The 12,461-nt window shown below is 30.3% G+C and overlaps 1 long non-coding RNA gene across 1 annotated transcript; it reads left to right on the forward strand.

The window, feature by feature from the left end:
- The first annotated feature begins 477 nt into the window (after positions 1–477).
- On the forward strand, positions 478–7,686 carry LOC144367010 (uncharacterized). Its single transcript, XR_013426223.1, has 4 exons — positions 478–797; positions 1,590–1,670; positions 4,425–4,460; positions 6,492–7,686. It is a non-coding gene; the product is annotated as an uncharacterized LOC144367010 (long non-coding RNA).
- The last annotated feature ends 4,775 nt before the right edge of the window (positions 7,687–12,461 follow it).

A 12,461-nucleotide genomic window follows, 5' to 3' on the forward strand; every position in this document is an offset into this window, starting at 1 on the left:
ATGTGTGATGCTACAAAAGTAGAAGAGAGAACTTTAGGGTAGAGGAAGGGTATCAGAAGGAGGGAGATAGAAAAATTGGGGAATGAATTAATCAAATTGTATTTGTAATTTATTATAGCATGCATATCAACATGCCACAATAAGACCCCCCAAATTCTGTATAATTAATATGCATCAATGAAAAATTTGAAAAGTATATTAAAGTACTGTATTTTACATTTTCCTCTCTCTCCAATGTTAAACAAACAAAATAACCAAACAAATATTTTTTTAAAAAACCCAGAAACTATGAATGGTAATTTTTACATTAGGTCACAATTTGAAAACAACTTTCTAAAGAGTGCACAATCTTAATGGAAGAAGGTAGAGATCTACAAGAAGGACCTTTTACTTATTATGTTGTAAATTTAATAAGTACACCATTATATTGTAAATATAATATTGTAAATATAATAAGTACACCATTTTCCTGGAAAATGTACTTAGCAATGTTTCAATTTTCTGAATAAAGCTTTCAAAATGATTGACCTCAAATCACATTTACTAACATTTTATTCAAGCAGGCTGTCCATGAGGAAAAGAGATTGATACATTGACACAGAGAAAAAAATAAAGCAAGAGTGAATGCACTATTTAAAAATTATATATATATATATATAAACATATCCCTCTTGTCCAAAGTACACACTATAACATCATAGTTGGTAGTTTCTAACTATTCTGTCTCTACTCCCCTTCCTTCTTCCTTTCTAGGACTAGTCAAAAGAAATGCATAGACTTTTCTCAAAAGAAGACAGGTAAGTGGCCAATAGGTATATGATAAACTTCTCAACATCACTAATCATCAGGGGAATGAAAATCAAAATCAAAATAAAATCTCTCTTGACTCCCATAAGAATGGTAATAAAGAAGACTAAAGATAACAAGTGCTATAAGGATGAGCACATGTTGGGGAAACTGATAGTGTCATTATGAAACATAGTATATCAATTCTTCAAAAAAATAAAAGTAGAAATATTATGTAACCCACCAATTTCACTATTAATGTATACCCAATGAAATGAAACCAATATGTTGAAGAGATATTTCCCCTCCCACATTTATTGCAGCACTATTCCAAATAATCAAATTATGGAGTCAACCAAAATGCCCGTCAGTACATGAATAGATAAGGAAAATGTGGTACAGACACCTGATGAAATGCAAGTCAGCCATAAAGCAATGAAATCTTGTCATTTGCAAAAACAGATGAATCTAGAGGACATCATGTCAAATAAATCTGGCACAGAAAGACAAGTACTACACAGTCAAACTTATGTGGAATCTAAAAGAGCTGATATCATAGAAGTATAGAGTAGAATACTTACATAAAATATTTTACTTATTTTGTAGACAGAATACTGATATTCCAAATGTGTTAGTCTTGTAATATCATGAGACTGTGAATATTATCTTACATAGCAAAAGGGATTTTACTTATATAAATTAGATACCTTGAGGTAGGAAAAATACCAGGAAATATCTGCATGAGCCCATTTTAATCACATAGATCCTTAAAAACAGAGAACCTTTTCTGGTTATGTTTTCAGAGAGCTTCAGTTGTAAAAGAAGTGTTGAAGACAGGGTACTTTGCTGGATTTGAAAACGGACAAAGACAGCCATGAGCAGAGGTACATAAATTGCCTTTAGAAGCTAGAAAATCAAGGGAATGAATTCTCCCCAAGAATCTCCAAAAAAATAATTGTAGCCCTGTAACACCTCTATTTTTACCCAGTGGGACCTGAGACTGACTTCTAATCTATAAAAGCACTAAAAATATATTTTTGTTTTTATGGGCCCCAAACTTTGTGTGTTACAGAAACCAGTACATCTTGTACAGATTAGATATATTCTGATGAAATGCAGAAAGGAGTAAAGGGGAAAAGATACCTGATTGGTGCTAAGAAAGTTAGTTGCTAACTTTCAAGGTTTTTATTGTAACACAAAATGACTGTAGAAGAAAAAGAGGCAGCTACCTCATATTTCTTTTTATATTTTTATTGGATTTTTATATACCATACAATTTATAATTAAATGAGATAGAAAAATAATAAAAGAAAATTGGTGCATGGAAATTGTCAAAATTTATTTTAGTAGCAAGACTTATTACATTTATTTTCAATTGCATGAAAAGATATCATAAAGTAGGAATAGAAACTTCTAAAGTTGGTAAAGTGTATAAGCTGAAAACAAATAAATACATTTTAATAGGATATATCTTTCTTAGATATATCCAAGAGATTCATTAGTTTTTCTTTTCAGATTTTTTTTTATTAAGACATTGATTCATTTCACCTGCCTTAGCTCACTTAAACAACAGATTAATAGTCAAATTGGATGTGTGAAGGCTTTCCCTTCTTCTAAAACAATTTCCTCATTGAGGAAGTTTCTCTCTTTCCCTACTTTTTTAATAAGCTTTTTTCTTGCTGCCCTCTCTCTTTAAATATGAGAAATAGCATGGAAGTGGAATCACCCTCTGGAAGCCCAGTGCATGGGAAGCCCTGTCCAGCAACATCCATCTCAGACATACTGTTTTCTCAATACTTAGGATGCAGACTTAGGGCATGACATTGACTCCCTTTTCTTTTGTATTACATTCTTTCAAAGGCCACAAACTTCCCTTCACCTACTGTATTACCTGCATCCTACAAAATTAACATGAAGCATGCCATGTCAAATGTTCATCTACAGGATATTATTAGAATAAAAAGAAAATCACAACAAAACTTTTAATTCTCAGCATTATTTCTTTTTTATCTGGACCAACAAAAAAGACATTGTTCAAATCTTTTTCATAGTGTATTTTGAAAAGTTGATGACACTCAAGCAATACAGTGTTGACCTGTTTCATGGGATGAAAAGCATGTGTAATATATTCTCTGAAAATAAGCAAATTAACAAAACCATAACTAGAAAAATAACATATTTACAAGGTTTGAAAGACACTTATAGTTATCCAAAATGTTATATAGTAAAATCATAGCAGAACTATTAAATATTTTACTGAGTAGTATTGAAAAACCAATTGAACAGTGCTGATTATTTTGAAAATCACTTTTATTATATATATTTAAAATATGTTTAATAGTAGATTAGATTGTACATAGGAAAAAAGAAAAATAACTCACTTTTCATGAACACAAAAGTTCAAGAGGTTTGCATTATACACATTGTTTATATGTATGGTAGCACATAAAGGCAACCATAGAAAGGAATAAATCAGAGTGCTTATTATATTGTGCAATTTCCAATTAAAGAAACCACAAAACTAGAATTGCAATTCAAAGAGCACTTGCCATTTTGCTTAAGCAGTACACCTTGCAGTCAGCAAGTTGTTTATTTTCCATGTAAATTGCTTTCCTGAGTGCTCTAACAGCATGTATTAAAAAATAAACAAAAACATAAACAGAAACCTCAATAAGCATAAGTTAAAACATTGGAAACTCAGACTGAAATATTTTCAGGAATTGCTTTTAGTCTAGCTCACATAAAATGCTCTTTAATTCTACTTTATTGCACTTTGAAATGTGCTGCAGTGTAACTATTAAAGGAACTTCATAATAGATATTGAATTGAATCATATTAGAACTGCTGATTCAACAGTCCATGTCATTTGTGAGATTTTATTAAGTTCTAGATGATTAAAAAATTGGACATTAGTCAACAGACCTCTAGTTTTAAAATACTCCTTGATTTACATTTTCATTATGTACAAACTACATTTAAACTCCTTAGTAAGTGAAGGTTCAGTAACATTATCAAATCAACCCTATTTAAAATAACCTCCATTAAAAGATTAAACTAGTATAAGTTTTTAGTGTAAAAAATGTACTTAGAGACAATGAAAGATTTCAACATTGAGTACAATAACTGTTGAATATATAAAAGCTTAAAGGTCAAGGAAGTTCATGTATAAAATTTAAAAATAATAGGCATATTGGCAGCAATGATATTATTTGAAGATTTCATTTAAAAATACACATTTCATCATTATAACCAATTTAAATGTACAAAAATTGCAGATAGTACAAAGACACTTCATATAATATTCACTTAGTTTATTATTAACATCTTACATTAGTTTGTACATTTGGCACAATTAAGGAACAAATACTGATAGATTATTTTGAACCACAATCCATATCTCATAAACATTTCCTTAATTTTTACATAAAATTTTATGTAAAACTTTTGTATCCTTGTTCTGCTGCAAAATCTCATTCAGGATACACATTGCAATTAGTAGTTATATCTTCTTAGGCTTCTGTTGACTGGACAAATTCACAGACTTCCCTTGTTTTTGATGACCTTAAGAGATTAGAAGAAAATTGGCTGGATATTTTGAACTACTTTGGATTTATGTGACTTTTTTTTCTGTTGAATAGCACCAATTATGTGCTTTTGGGAGGAGGACCATAGAGGTAAGTGGCACTGTTTCACATTTTAATAAGGAGTCATAATATCAACATGACATCACCATTGATGTCAATTTGGATCGGTTGAATAAAGTAGTGCTTATAAGTCTTCTCAACTGCAAAGTTATTGTTACTCTTTTGTATAGAAAAGAATGTCACCGTTAAGTTCACACAGCATGAGAGGAATGCTCCTCATACTTGAGGGCTAAGCATCAAAAAAAAATTGCAATTCTGCACAAGAGATGTGTTTTTTCCTACTTGTTTATTTATTCAAGTATTTATGTTAGAATGGAATTTATATTTATTTAGTTTTATTTGGATTACAATTTAATATTGCTTTATTTTCTGGTTCAAATTATTACAGCTTTAGCCATTGGGAATATTTTTTTTGTCCATGCCCGCTCCTTTAGTTCCTTTTATACCGTCTGTTCTTTGTTTTGTTTTTGTATATGTTTGCACTTTCTTATGTGGCAATACAAAGTGATTTTTAATATTTAGCACAAATTATTTCCCAGTTGTAGAATTAGATATTTACCCAAAGAGCACTGATGAATTTTACCAGACAATAATATTGGAAAACAAAACATAAATGTCAGATGTGATAATTTCTAATGCATTTCCATTGGATCTGGATCTTCAAACCTATGAAGGGTCACATATGTGTGTGTACTAATCAGTGAACATACACTGGTCTATGCATATTTTATTGAATCTATCTATAGATACAGGAAGATAAACATGACTGTCCAACTGATATGCCCACTGTAATCCTTCACTGCAGGGGTCATTGTAGTCCCCTACTGCTGCTTATATGTAGACACTTAACCCACAATGAGAAAACTATTCCAGTCACTTGCGGATGATTTTACTTACTTGTAATTTTACTTAATTTTAAATTTTATGGCATTATCAAAATTGTTAATATATAACCCCATAGGAATAATTCCTCTATAGCACAATACTTGTGTATAATTTCATATAACTCAAGATTTAATACATTCATTTTCCAAGTTGCTTGGATCAGTCATTTTTCCTCTACTTCCTTCAGTGAAATTATCACATGTATTTATAATATAGTGAGATATTTTGATACAATTTGCATTTCAACCTGGGATTTCTTGACCACCTACTTATTCAATTTGTGTGCATTAAGGTCCCTACTTGTTCAGTAAAATTTTATGAATCTTGACCTGTGCATCGTGTCATATATCCCTTATTAAAATATCATTAGGATTGTTTCACTGCTCTAATTCTCTAAGCTTGACAATTCTAACTACCTTTCCAAACCATACTCCTTTTAAGTACCGATCTCTAAAATATCTTTGTAAGTTTTTCCACATAATGTCATTGAAGTAGAATCTTATGGTATGTAGTCTTTCTTCTTCAACATAGCAATATACATTCAAGATTCATCCATGTCTTTTTTGTAACTTAATAGCCATTTTTATATAGATTATTTATCCATTTCAGTATTAGAGGACTATCTGAAGGAAATGTCTATTTAATATCCACAAGCAGGACTTTACATGGACATAACTTTGAAAAATCTTCTGGGTATATATCCAGGGGGCATTATTGCTAAATTGTATGGCAAGATTACATTTAGCTTTGTAAGGAAATACCCAACCATCTTCCAAAGTGATTGTATTAGTTTTCATTCTTACCAGCAAGGAGTAGGGCTCCTCCTGCTCTCAATGTAACCAGCAATATGGTCTTAATTGTCTTTGGATTTTAACTATCCTAATAAGTAGGGAGTTATACCTCATTAATGTCTTAATTTGTCATTTTTTAATGTCAAATTATGTTCAGTATCTATTTATGTGACTATTCAACATCAGCATGTCTTCTGTGGTAAGGGGTCTGTTTAATTCTTTTGACAATTTTTCAGTTGGATTGTATGTTTTCTATTGTTGAGTTTCAGTAGAACCTATTTGTTCCTATGTATTATGTGTATTTTGCAAATTTTTTCTTAATTGGTAACTTGTGTTTATTTATTTATTTACTTACTTATTTATTTCAGCATTTTCTTTTATTCAGGGGAAGATTTCAGTTTCATTGAAAAAATTAAACAACAATTTTCTACTCTTGGATCATATATTTTTGTATGTTACATGTAAAAACTCATCGGCAACCCCAAGCAAGAACATATTTAATTCTGTGTTTTTCTCTAAAAATTTTACTATTGTACATTTAACATTTTAATTGAAGCCTTTTTCTCGGTTCTTTTTTTCCCTTATTTATACTCATATGGTTTGTTTTGTTGAAAAGATGATATTTTTTCGTAAAGTGTCTTTGCTTCTTCTCAAAAATCTCTTGATGAAATAGTTGTTGTTGTTTTTTCTGAGCTTTCAATTGGATTTCATTCACCTAAGTATCTGTGGGTTTCCCAGTACCATGCTAACTTTATCTTCATTATTATAGTTCATGTTAATATATTGTGAGTATTCTAGTCACCTTCTTTCTTTATTGTATTTTGTTTGTTCTGCTTTAAGTCCTGTCTTTCTGTACACGTGCTTGAATGACTTTGTTGATATCTACAAATTTTCGGCTGTTTATTCTAATTGTATTGAATCTATAGATTGTGTTGAAAGAATATATGGGAATAGAAATGACTTTTACTTAATAACATTTTACCCTATGCTCTCAATACACTCACTTTTTAAAAAGATTTTATTTATACTTCAATCTTTGGGATTATATGTGACCAATTAATTATCTGTGGATAAAGACAGCTACATTTTTCCCTTTCCTTATGTTTTCTGTTTATTTTCCTTTTCTTTTTTATTGCACTATTAGTACTTCCAGGATATTAGTGTTGTGAGAGGACTTCTTAAAATTTCCCCAACTTTAGATGTAAAGTGTGTAGCTTTACTTCTGTAACTATTATGTTAAAATGGAATTATTTTTCTTTAAATTTGGTTTCTATTTTTAGTTTTTATAAATGTTCTATAGCAGAATGAGAAATTGAATCTATTCCAAGATCTCTGTTAATTTCTATCATAAACAGGTGTTGAATTCAGACAAATACTTTTCTGCCCCATGTAACATAATCAGATGATTTTCTTCCTTATCTTGTAGATGTGGATGAATATGTTGTTTGATCTTTGTTCATTTAACCATCTTTGCATAACTATAATGAATGCACTTATTAAATGTGCATAACATTGTTCTGTTCAGTTCAACAATGTTATGTTGATGCTTTTTCCATTTATATTCATGAGAGATACTTGTTAGTGGTTTTCCTTTCTTATAAAGTATTTATTAGTTTTCTGATATTAGGGCAATTCTGGGTCCTTAAAATTAAAGTATTTCATTTTACTTTCTGAAAGAAGCTGTGTTGAATTGGTAACTCTTCCTTCTTAAATTTTTGAAATAACTCAACAATGAAATTATTTGAGTCTGGTCCTTTCTTTTATGACAACTTCTCAGTTATTGACTGAATAATTTTAATAAGTGTATTATTCCAATTTTGTATTTCTCCTTTTCATGATTTTAATAATTTGTGTAGTTCAAAGAGTTGGTTCATTTTCTAATTTATCAAATTCAGGGGCATATCATATTTTATAATATTCCTGTATTTTTCTTTATGTATTCATGGGATCAATCAGTAGTGATTATGCTTTTTCATTTCTGATATTATGATATTATTAATTTATGTTTCCTCTCCCTTCTCTGTCACCTATTTTATTGATCTTTTCAAAGAACCAGGTAACCAGCTCTTGATTTGTAGATTTTCTTTATTGTTTCTTGGTTTTAGTTTTTTAAATTTGTGCTATAATTTATTGTGCTTGTTTTAGGAATAAATTAATCTTTATTCTCTATTTTTCTACTTAGAAAACTAAAGGTTTTCTATCATAAATATCATTATTTTTCCCTTTGCCACATGCCATTTTAGATAGTTTCTTCCAAGTTCAATTTCCTCATATTTTTCTGAGCCACAGATAGTTTTAATATAATTAATTTGGCTTTCAAATAACCATCATTATGCAATTCTTATTTATATGGAGTAACAATTATTTAGAACTTAATATGTACTGGGCCATAATTCCAACCCTGGTCCTCTTCCTTAGTACTTTCTGCCTGCATGTGAGAATGTGTGAACAATAAGTCCTTGTTTTCAATACTAAATAATTCTTATGGCAAACTACAAACTGCAGAGTATTCCATAACAATTTTTTTTAAATCAAAACAAGTCTATTTGAATCATTTAAATAGCCTTATTCATAAAATGTAATTACGCCTACCCAGAAAAGTTTCTTCAATAATAAAGCACAGTAACCATACTTAAAGGCTTGCAGGATATTAGAAGAGGTGTTCTCTAGGACAAGAAAAATGGCATTATAAACACACAATACAGGAGGGGAAATGAGAAAAGAAAGCAAAGCATGTGTTAAATCAGATAGGATGCATTTAAGATATCCATTTCCCCAATTCTGATACTCAAATTTTCATCTGCACCAGTCATCTGAAGGACTTGATAATACAAAGATTGAGAGATACCTCACCTCCGAGTTTCTAGGTTAGTAGGAGTGGGAAGAATGCATTTCTGTTTTATACTTTCTTTTAAACTGTTGGATCTACCTAGAAAACATATTGGGAAGATCACTGATCTAACCATGGTGAAGGATGCAGGCTGGAGTGTTGGAAGTATCAAAGAAATAACATGAAGAACAACCTGAATAAGTGTTCTGACCCAAATATGTTTTAAATATTCACAAACTTTAGGTTTTGACATTTTACCATCAACTTGCTTCTATTCACTTGATATACACTTTCAGTTCTCTCACAACAGAATTCCCAACTAGAATTGTAGTGTGTGCTATCACTCATTTGGGGAACTTTGTGATAAATTTCTTTTAAAACAATGATGGAAACATTATTCCTATCACTCTAAATTAAGAATTAAGAAGAACATTCATATCTACTTAAATTCAAGCAAATTGGGACTAGCTCTGCCTGGGGATCTCAAATATTTGATTTTAATAACTGATCATCAGTATTTTAATTAAAATGTTATTTAAATAAAAGTAGAACTTTTCAGCTTAGATTTTAAGCATGATGGATTAATTTACATTTCTTTTAGTTTTTTGGGCACTCTTGTCTTTTTAAATTTTTTTATTTATATATAATAGCAGAATGCATTACAATTCTTACTTCGTATATAGAGCTCAAATTTTCATGTCTCTGGTTGTATACATAGTATACTCACACCAATTCGTGTCTTTATACATGTACTTTGGATAATAATAATCATCACACATTTGGTTTGCGTTTTAATAATATACTTATTAATAAAGATTTGTTTACTGAGAATTTACTTCAATACAAATGTAGATACTTGTAAAGGTACATAGTTGTTTTATTTATTTATTTATTTTTGTTTTGTTTTTGGAGGTGCTAGAGATTGAGATGCATGCAAGTCAAGTGCTCTACATCCCCAGGTATTTTTAAAGATAAAATTGAGTTGCCTTTTAGAAACAAATTCAACACAAATTACTTAGAATATAAGTACAAAACATTTTAAAACTGTGTTGTAGTCTGGACAGATAACAAAGTCACATTTACTCACATTTACAAGATGACTTATAAAAAACAGAAAATTATTTCTTTTAGTTCTGGAAGGTGGAATTCCAACATCAGGATTCCATGATGGTCAGGCTGTATTACTGGTCCTATTTGGGGTTGTGAACTGCAATCGTATCTGTTTACACAGTGAAAAGGAGAATTTCAACATGTTAATTTTGAGAGCATTCAGTTCATAGCAAAGTGGAGGTGAATATTTGCCAATAATCCAATAAATAGTGTGGGTAAAAAGATATTTTCTTATGAAAACTATACCAGCATTATAGAGAACTGATAAAATGATCAATATTATCAGAGATTAAACTATTTACAAATCTGTGCTATTGTATTTTTTAAAAGTATACACTTAGCCTCTGGTATACCAAAAAATATAAATTGCATAATTATTTTAACCAATTTTCCCTAATAAAAATGAGGGTTTAACAACTTGATCTTTGATGAGTTTCTACCACATATGATAAAAATCCTAACTGGGCACATAAGGTTGGCTTCATGCTTATCTACTCTTTTTATTTTTCACAATTACATTTTTATAAAACCAACTATAAAATACATCTGTAAAATATATATAAGGAAGTATTTTGGAATTTTATAATTTCAATTGAATTTGATTTTGATCTTCCAATTTATTATACATACATATAATCAAATCATAAAAAGATTAAAGTAAATACTGTGTTGTAGTACTATAAATATTAATTATATATGGTAGGAAATAATAATCATTATTTTGCCTCTCATTTTTCATGTATTTTCTGTTAGTATAATGCTTAGATTTATTTAAGACTATCGGATGCATGCCAATAGTCTTAACATTCATTAAAGAAAGGAGTGGACAATTTTTTGAATATCTGTTTGTATTTCCTTCCTGGTAGTCCTATCTATGTGGCTATAATCTTTGGCTCTTGTATAAACTCAGAAGTCTATTCTCAATATTGTTTAAATGTGAAAGCTTTTTCTTTAATAACAATCATCCTGTTTTCCTGCCACTGTTTCCAGTTTGGGGGCTCAATCTCTGAAGTCTGTGAATTTCCTTGTTTTGTATGAATATCAAATATCCAAAGTTCTTGAAGAACTCCATATTACAAGAGTTATGCTTTATTAGATGACTATTCGTATCCTAGTCAGCCAGTTATATTTGATTTAGTAGTGCCTTAAATTTTATAGCAACAAGAAATCACAGATTTTAATTCCTTATATTGATTTTCTAAAATACTTGGTTAAAATTGCATTTAAGGGGCTGGAATATAGCTCAGTTGGTAAAATGCTTCCCTGGCATGCATAACGACCGAGGTTCATTCCCCAGCACCACACACATACACACACACATGCATTTAAGAGAATATTATGTAAAATTAAAAATGTTAGAACAAATTTTATCCACTTAATAATTGTGGAGAAAAAAACTGTAAATCACAATGATATAAATCACAAGGACAATCATAATAAATACTATCAAATAAATTAGGATGAAAACTTATTTTCCATTCAAGTTACACATTCCCAATTATGTTTTTTATTATATTTCTACTATTGTTGCTAAAAATGAGAAAATATTACATGTATAATCACTTAGACATATATAAACACTTATCTCGAAATTTTCTTCACGTATTTTATGACCCCTGATTTACAAATAAAGTTAAATCTGTTTATTTGCTCTTTACAGTGAACTCTCTGTACCATTGCCAATTAAATATGCTATTATATAAATTATATAGCTACAGTTCTGTTATTGTTGTTGCTCCTCAATATGCTTCTAATAGATATGGCTCTGGGGAATTAAAATCCAAACAGAAAATAAAGCCTCATTCTTTATTCTCAATAGAGTGTTTTAGCACTTTTTTCATCTGTGATATGGATGAGTTTGGGTACAGGGAATTCTAATAGGAAAAAGGTTACTGTAGCTTAATTACTGCAAATTTCTTCAGCTATCCTAAGTGTTTGATGTGTCAAATTACAAGGTGTTTACTGTGCCTCTATACTGGAAAGTCATTATAATAGATCATGGATAGATGAGACAGAAACAGGCCAACATGAGACTGCAGCAGTGTGTGTCCACCTATGAGTGCATTTTTTTTTTTTTTGACACTAGGGATTGAACTCAGGGGCACTTGAACACTGAGTCATATCCCCAGTCCTATTTTGTATTTTATTTAGAGACAGGGTCTCACTGAGTTGCTTAGCACCTTGCTTTTGCTGGGGCTGGCTTTGAACTTACCATTCTTCTGACTCAGCCTCATGAGCCACTGAATTTTCAGGCATGTGCCTTGCTATGAGTGCATTCATGCATGGAAAACTGCACATATGCTTGCACACAAATGTACATAGGCACACCTGTCCTGTAGCTATCAGGGTGAGCAATTTGTAGGGATACAAAGATTATTAAAAAAGACTGGGATTGGTACCCTCAAAAGGATCAAT

This window comes from Ictidomys tridecemlineatus, chromosome 10 (assembly GCF_052094955.1).
Source record: "Ictidomys tridecemlineatus isolate mIctTri1 chromosome 10, mIctTri1.hap1, whole genome shotgun sequence".
NCBI classification, from domain to species: Eukaryota; Metazoa; Chordata; class Mammalia; order Rodentia; family Sciuridae; genus Ictidomys; species Ictidomys tridecemlineatus.